Raw genomic sequence first — 8,901 nt, 5'->3', positions numbered from 1 at the left:
CTCAGAGATGTGTATAAGAGACAGGAAATAATAAATGTAAGTAAATATTACACAAAATATAATAATCACACGAAATATTGACAAGATAAAATTCTTTATTTTTATTATTTTTGTTATAATTGCTACGGCTATAGATGCTTCTGAAAAAAAATATAGCCGTATCGATAACTTTGGAAGTGTTTATATATATTAATACTTATTATACAAGTATTAATACTTATTAATACTTATTATAATTATTTTTCAAAATACAATGATAATTTACAATTACTTTAGATCTATTTCAAGATAATCGTATTGTTTAATGTCTTTGGTTTTAAAATAAACCGTCTATAATATATAATTAATTATTTTTAGAAGGTATTTTAACATAATCGTACGTTGAATAATATCAAAAGTAAATGGAGGAAAACAAAAAATGCTTACAGAATTACTACTTGTCTACTGAAATTATATTTATACACAATTATTAATTCTTTGATAAAGATTAAAACGAATTATATTAATTGATTAAAATCACAAATATTTATAAAACGGTATCTTAAAAATTTATTATTAAAAATTATTATATTTAAAAAATAATAATTTCTGTTTTCTATAAAAAATTTCTCAAGATTATAAGAATTATTATTTCATGTATTTTAGTTGACCTAAACGTTCATAAAAAACTTATAAAAAAATCTTTTTTTTTATGCAATTTGTATAATGTAATTGTTTAATAGTACAATAAAATTTTAACAATGTGACAAAACAATTCAATACAATTGTGTTCTATAACTTGATTATTATATTATATGTAATTTAATCTTACAGAATATCGAATATTGTAAAACATTCTAACCCCTACAAAATGCAACATACTGTAATGAAAAATAAACCCTTTGTAATTAATAATTTGAATTAAAGACGCAAAAATATAATTTTGGAATAGTCTGTCCAAACGATGTTTCCTTGAACATAACAGATAACGCAAAAACGCAAGAATGTAACTTTGGAATAGTTTGCCCAAACAATGTTTCCTTACATATAGCAGATAACGTAAGCAATTATATAATATTACCGATAATTTTTATTGCACAAGTGCGATAAGAAGTAGGTATAAATACTCTTTGAAGGTCTAAAATTGATCAGTTGCGAATACATCGTACAACCTGCATAATCAATTTGCTCCCCAAGAAAAACGTTCTAACGTAAGTTCTAACATTCATCTAATTTTATAAAATAAAGACTGAGAATTCAGATTAATAGTTAATAAACTATTCATAAAACTATCTATTGATATTATATTAATAATAAAATATAATTTTTTGTTTATTAATTTTGTCATTTAAAAGAGAAATTTAAAAGAAAAATTAAATTGACAATTATTATAAAAGTATTATCATAATATTACATCGCATACGCGTATCGAAGATATTTTGTAGGTATATAATATATAAGAAATAATAATTACAGAAAATATTGATAAAATGAAGTTTATTATTTTCGTTATTATTACTATGATTACTATGGTTGCTTCTGAAGAATGTCGAGGTGAATATGACATAGTAAGTATTTATATATATTTTATGAAAGATAATCGTTTTTTCGCATTATAAAGACAGGCAAAGAAAACAATGTTAAAATTTAAAAAATTTTTAATTCATGTGTTGTTTTCTGTGAATAATTCATATAATCTTATTAAGACTATAAGAAACTGTTTTACATCTGTGTACAAGATCATAATCTCGCGCAATCTTTTTTAGTGCATTCCTGGGATTTTAGATTGTTGTTCGCCATTGAAGTGTCGCAATGTTAGAATTACTGACTACATAATTATGATGTGTAAGTAGAATGCCGTAGCCAGGAATTGCGGATTAATCTTGCATTTAATTTAAATATATATATATATATATATATATATATATATATATATGTGTGAATGTACACAATAATTGGAAATATACACAGTTTAATTTTAATTTAACTTTGTCTTATCTCCTTTCAATGTATTTCAAGATTTTAGAACTTTAATAATTTATTTTGTGGCATTTTATTTAATAATATCTTGTTTTGCGATTATGGATCATTGTGTGATGCTTTACAGTGATCGCAAGCCTATCCAACCGGCATTAGAACCGGTTGAGAGTCATTTTGCGGCTTTAATCTAGATCATGTAGACATTATAGACTGCTTCTTTTTTTTCTCACGGAATTGTACACACGGCATCCGAAATGTGAACTACTGTGTGACCGTTTAACAACGTAACACTGATGATAGCTTAAAGTTAGGCCAAAATATGCATAAAAACTCGTATCATTTTAAAGATTATATTTTATTACATAACCTACATTAGATTACAATTATAATTGCGTACTTACCGCGCTGACAGCTCTTCATGTCCTCTTTTTTTTATTTGCTTAGATTATTTGTTTAATAGGTGTCCTTGCTTATTAATATTTTTAATTTTTATAAATATAAGTCTTATTTGAAAAACAACCTGATAATTATTTTAAACTAAAAATAAATGTCATGTACGTAATTGAAGGCATCCTGAAGAAACTACCGTATAAGAAGCAGTTTCGGTTAGCAAGATTTATTATTTAGATCGCATAGATAAGCGAATGCAACTAATTAGCATTTCACTTACTGCAACGTTAGCTCGTTCCTTTTCCCTTCGAGCGACGCGACCTGAAAGAAAGGTGACAGAGCCGCCGTCGCGACGTTATGTCAGTGCGCTGCAGTTTCACGGCGTCGCGCAGTCACGTACCTACTCTCGCGCGTGCGCCACGAGCTCATTAGCATAAGAAATAATCAGGAGCATTTGTTCCACGCGCGGCGCTCTGCGATTTTTAATTGACCGCCGGGTCGGCACGTACGCGGATAAAGGGCCTTAGGAATAACGAAGAGGACCACCGCTGTGCGCGCGTCTCGCGAACGCAAGACGAGTTAGGCCGGACGTACTGCATCATCTATCCTCATTGCCCGGAGGCCTCTCGGCGGAGGGGCAACCTCCTTCGCCGTTCCTCGCGGCATCTATCCCCAATCCGCTGGGGACTCACACTATCCCCGGAAACCTCGGTAAACGCGATGCGGGTAATCGCCGGCACAGTCAGACACACACCGATAAGCATCGACATTGGGTATCCCCCGCGGAACTACTATATACTTTATTTGATCGTAGATTCTCGAGTTAATAAATCTTAAATGAGAATGTCGCGACACAAATAGCTTTCGAGTAATTAGGGATAAAAGAAAGGTTCTCCGTGTGACGTACTTTTCAGCCAAACGGATAACAGATTGGTGTGCCGTAATTTTCGAGCTTGGTGTAATGTCCAAGTTTTCTACGAGTTTAAGTAAGCTTCGACGGAGTTTTCAATTTGTTCACTTAAGTTAAAAAGTTGCGGCAAATGTTCGATACTCCCCGGTGTTTTTTGCTACGAAAGGATCGACCTCAAATTGGCCGGGGGATCTATACAATTAGAAAAGTGGATTTTTGGACACCCTGTGTACACGTATACGCTCTCAGAGAACTACGTGCACATACGCGTATATAAGTCTCGGCCGCTCACTCGCGTCATTCCTCTCTTTCGCGCCTATACAGGGACGCGGGGGATCGCTGAAGCCCTGCAGACGTTGAATCGAGCGCACCCCAGAGTACGAAAATTACGCTTCTTTTTTATCTCGATCGCAGTTTCATCCCTTCCTCTCGTTTCTTGCTTCCAATTTTTCCGGGCTTTCTCTTTCTCTGTGCGATCTTCACGTTCCCGTCGCGCCACTATCGAGGGCTGATAAAACTGAGGACAATCGACTCTGGGATACGAGCGACACTGCCGGCCCGAAATAACCACCACGCCTCGCTGTGCTTGAAAAATAAAAAAAAAGAGCCATGTTATAAAACTGTGAGATAATGGAGAGAAGGAGGTAAAAGAAGATCAGTTTATTATTCTCTGTTGAAATAAACTAAGTGAATATATACTGAGAGAAGAATATTTTGTATTTGTGATTATAATTGCATGGTAAAAAAATTATGGTTAGGAGTACTATTTTTATAGTTATTATTACTATAATGTTAGTAATAATAACCTTATATGTATAGTCCTACCGAATATGCAAAATTTTTACTATAAATTATAATATCTTCAAATATTAATATAGTAAAATATCAAGATATGAGACAAATAAAATAAATATTTTGATGTAGTAAATGCAACTGCAATTACAGTAAGTATAACTATTTTCTTAACATTTTCTTACTATTTATATATTGTAATAATAATTAAAAAATAAGTAAACAAAAAAGTAATAATATCAATCATAATGTATAACCACAATGTATTGTTAAAGCAGCTATAATTTACATGGTTAAATTAATTATAATTTTACAATTGTCTCCGAAATTTACCATAAATTACAGTTAAATTATGGTTATTCCAATTATATTTTTCTCTCGGTGTATAAAAAGGATATGTAAACATGAAGTATACATGAAGATACAAAAGAAGAAACAAAATTATAACATGTAATAAAAATTACAGAACAAAAGATATTGAAGGAAAAACAAAATGCACTATGTATATTAAGCTCTTTTAAAAATTTTATATTTTAATAAAAAAAAAGGAAAAGCCAAATTAAAAGTCAACCTCTCTTCTTTTGAATCAGATGCACTTGTCGGAAAAATTTTAAATATATGTATATATACGTATGCGCATAAGAAAAATTGTTTGCTCGTTAACGAATGTTTGCTTGCGCACGTTCCTCGCAAAGTTTTTTTACGTCAGATAAATTATTTTTTTTCATCCTTTATAAATATTCAAGATTTACGTCAATATTTTCTCTAACAACATGGTTTTTAAAAATTAGTATGTTGCGCGCGATATGCAGCAACAATCTTTAATTATATTGAGTAATAAGTTACGCGGAAATCAAATATCGAACGCGACAAGAAGATTCTAAAAAAATATCTGCTTTCTGAATATATCATTCTATTATTATAATCCTTAGAGGGCACACGGTCAAACGTACAATACATACATTCGATGCGAATTAATAGAAGAAGAAGTACGATTCGAGAGTGACAATTGCCGAGATATGCCGTGTTCTCCGCGAAATTTCCGCAATATTTCTGGATTGACGTTATCAGTAATCTTTATTAACGCGGCATTAACAGCGGCCGCGAATCCTCCGCTATACGACTAAGATAATAGCCGGCTAATGGTCGATATTTTATCGAGGCTGCGCCCGCACAACGTTCGGCTATCCGGTGCAGCAATGTCTAATTTCACGCTGATTAATGCTGCCGGATATCAAGCATGTATATTTACACGATGTTCCAAGGTTAATGTAATTTGATCTACGCTCGTTATTAAATATTCTCGCAATATTGCCTCGCGGAATTTATATTATATATTGATGGCACATTCGCGTCGGAGAGTTAATAGAAAATAATTTATTTCTTATATTACTTTATTACACAATTACAATAATATTGATTAAATGTTACGCTATTTGTTATTCTAAGTACAACGCGGATGACAAACGATGTTCGATGAAAATTGCAATATTGAGCAGTGCAAGCAAAAGTCACGAGAGTGATTAGCGATTTCGACCAATTTACACGTGGAATTATGTCATTTACGTAGCAACTGTTCCGATAGAGATCTGGTAGTTGCAGAGTTGCTAATCTACTGCCTAGCCGCTGCTACCAAAATTACATTGTACAGGGTTGTCCGAATAATAGTACTGTACTTTGGGAACTTCCAGCCGCAAGTCGTGAGCATCTGTCGTCTGAAAACCTCCAAACCCATTTACAAATCTCCGTGTTCACCGTTGTAATTTACAGCACTGTGTACGCGTGCGCACCGAGCGCATACCGAGTCCAACTCGCTAATAGAAGAGACATACTTAATTTACCTGTAATTACATCAGTTAAATCAAACTGACGTAATTACCACCGGAATTTTTATTCGTCTGACAATACTAAGTCTGCATGGGAAAGAACAGTTTTGTTGGAGCGTCTAAAAATTTTGCTAGATACAGGTCTGAAAATAATTCTTGTTGGATCATCAAAATAATTTTTCTGGAAAATCAAACTGATTGTTGTTAGAATATCAAAATATTTTGTCATTTGGACCGTTATTTCGTGTAACGATGCTGTCAATTTAACGATGATGATCAAAATCATTTGTTCTCGTGATCTTAAATTTAATCCATTACAATGATGGATAAAGTTATATTGGCGTAATTATTTTTATGATAAAATTAAATTAAAATTAAACAAAATATAATTGGTATGGATTGCCTCTTTAATGATTACAATTTGATATTACACGGAAAGGATGATTTTGCTAGAAAGTCAAAAAATTCTGAAAATAATTTTGTTGGAAAAATAATAAGTATTGCTGTAAAAGTCAAAAAATTCTGAAAATAATTTTGTTGGAAAAATAATAAGTATTGCTGTAAAAGTCAAAAAATTCTGAAAATAATTTTGTTGGAAAAATAATAAGTATTGCTTTTACAGCAATAAATTTTTCCAACAAAATTATTTTCAGAATTTTTTGACTTTCCAGCAAAATCATCCTTTCCGTATGATATCAAATTGTGATCATTAAAGAGGCAATCCATACCAATTATATTTTGTTTAATTTTAATTTAATTTCATAAAAATAATTACGCCAATATAACTTTATCCATCATTGTGATGGATTAAATTTAAGATCACGAGAACGAATGATTTTGATCATCACTGTTAAATCGACAGCGTCGTTACACGAAATAACGGTCCGAATGACACCGCGATAATTAATAGCATTCGGAGTCTTTGCGCGGTGAGAAACTGATTACGAGTTTCAAAACTCACGTTTATCGACGATAAATCAAAGCCATTGAGGGCTACGGGTGCAATTTGAGGCGCTACGACTAGACCGCCTTGAGCACGTGTGACCTCAGGAGGTAACAGGATCCACCGCGGCGAATTGCGAGAGAGGGAGACGTGAATTCGATATAATAAAAACATTTAGCAGTGGAAGTCGTTTCGGTCCGTTAATCACTCCCGCGCGAACGAGCAATAAAATCCCGTACGTTTCAACCGAGGGACGGTTCTCGCTGAAAGCTCGCCCACCCGCATTACGAGTTACACAAGTAGGTGCACGTGTGACGGCGAACGAGTGTCGTCGAATGTATATAGCGAAAACGCGCGAAATGCGAGGCAGGAAAAAGAGACACATGCCCCGAAGGTGATTAAAGATTTATATATAAACAACGCGGAAACAAATTCCGGTTTTCGCGAGACGGGAAAAATTTTTGCAACGCGGAGAAACTACGCGCGGAGAATCCGAATATTTTTGACGAGGTGATTCTCTCCCGACTCGATTTGCGGACAATTTTGCAAGAATATATCATCGAGGAGATGTGCATGCGAAGAGCAGGAAAAATATACGTGGTAGATATATATATATATATATATATATGTATATGTATATGTATATGTGTGTGTGTGTGTATGTGTGTGTGTGTGTGTGTGCGTTAAAGGAATTGCGCGCGGAGCTCCGCAGTTACAGACATATGTCGGTGCATAAAGTATCGCGGCGAGCGTGCAATGCACCTTTGTGAAGATTATCAAGATAGTCTGATTCAGCTGGAAACCTTAAGGCGGAACTTGGAATAATTGTATTTATATAAGTTCGACGAAACGTAGTTTGTAATAGTATCGAGAGCTGCAAAGATAGCTCCCGCCCGTACATCTATCCCATACAATACGCAGCGCTGCATTTCCGGTGCACGCCCTCGATCGTCTATTGAACCTGCTCCTCCGCGGAATTACCCCTCGTTTTCTCTTTTCAGATCGCTCCGTGTGTCCCTCCTCTTTGTCGTGTCTTGTGTCTGTGATTTGCACGAATTTATTGATAGAAATGTTTGAAAGTTCCGCAGAATAGTTTGGTAAAGTTTGCTTACGAACGCGATGCGCCGAAACGGGATTTTATTTGAAACTTCGTGAATAGGAGCTCGCAAACGAATTCGACTCCCTCCCTCCCTCCCTCTCTCTCTCTCTCTCTTTCGTATAGAAACGTTCGTGAAAGCATTGATCTGTGCGCAACAGCGAAAAGTTGCACACGTTATCGCCATACGAAATTGACAATTACGGTGTGTACACTATAGACTATTTTCAGACTATCTTCCGAGATCGCAAAGCCGCCGAAGACAAAAGGAAAACGAGAATATTAGATAAAAAAAAAATATTCTCCGTCGGAAAAATCATCCGACCGCATAATATTGTCAATCGTATGCAGTTTTCTACACTACGCGAAATTACTTTTTCTATGTTTTTTTTCTTTTATTATTTTTACGCGGCACTTGTCCGAGAAAATACGATGGAATTTGCGCGGGAATTCTGAGGCTTATTACGACTGTATTTTTTCAACCGTTATGAGCTCTCTAATTCTCTCCGAATTTCTGTAATAATACTTTGACGAAACAGAAAATGTCTGGTAGCCTCAGACATTTCCGCAACTTATTATCCCAGCTCTTCTGTGAACACGAGCGCGTTATTGATACTGAAATACTGTGCCGTGAAATACGGGAAATAAGTGCATATTATTAAAAACTTTTCCATCTATTGATGAGAAGGAAAACTTTTTTGTGCATCACAATACGAATGTTATACACGGCATACGATTTCAATCTCATTAAAAGATTTTATTTTCGTTAACATGAAAAACTAAATACATCACGCGATTACATTAATTTATGTAAAATTACAATAATAAACATAATTATAATAATAAACTTAAAATTTATGTTTCTTTCATTTTTCTTAAAATTATTAACATTCCTTTTTTATTTTTTATTTAATTTTACATGCAAACGTCTTTATATGTACAATGCGTACAACGTTTAATATCTGATTTGCTACGTGTGTGTCAA

General features: G+C 33.7%; 1 long non-coding RNA gene across 1 annotated transcript; it reads left to right on the top strand.

The window, feature by feature from the left end:
- Positions 1-1,128: 1,128 nt before the first annotated feature.
- On the top strand, positions 1,129-1,857 carry LOC105451831. Its single transcript, XR_974630.1, has 3 exons — positions 1,129-1,190; positions 1,456-1,547; positions 1,746-1,857. It is a non-coding gene; the product is annotated as an uncharacterized LOC105451831 (long non-coding RNA).
- Positions 1,858-8,901: the final 7,044 nt, after the last annotated feature.

This window comes from Wasmannia auropunctata, unplaced genomic scaffold (assembly GCF_000956235.1).
Source record: "Wasmannia auropunctata unplaced genomic scaffold, wasmannia.A_1.0 LD336043.1, whole genome shotgun sequence".
Lineage (NCBI taxonomy): Eukaryota > Metazoa > Arthropoda > Insecta > Hymenoptera > Formicidae > Wasmannia > Wasmannia auropunctata.
This window is presented reverse-complemented; position numbering and strand designations above follow the sequence as displayed.